We start from the raw sequence: 293 nt of genomic DNA, 5'->3' as shown, positions 1-293 counted from the left end.
CCAGACAGTGATAGTTTTTCCCCATTCCTTTTTCTTTTCTTTCCACTTTTTCTAACTTCATTCTGGATTTATTTTTTTAACTCACATATGCCTACAGCTCTGTATTTTTCTCCCCCCTCCCCTTTGGCTGGTTTACTAGGATTGTGTATGTTTGTTATACCAATAAAAACTAGCAGGATCTTATTAAAGGGGACAAGACATTTGTCACATTTATTAAAATACCATAATAAAATAAAAGATAACAGCAAACAACGTTGTTTGGCTACTTATTCCTATATATCCATTCACACAAT

This window comes from Chelonoidis abingdonii, chromosome 1 (genome assembly GCF_003597395.2).
Source record: "Chelonoidis abingdonii isolate Lonesome George chromosome 1, CheloAbing_2.0, whole genome shotgun sequence".
Classification (NCBI taxonomy): Eukaryota; Metazoa; Chordata; order Testudines; family Testudinidae; genus Chelonoidis; species Chelonoidis abingdonii.
This window is presented reverse-complemented; position numbering follows the sequence as displayed.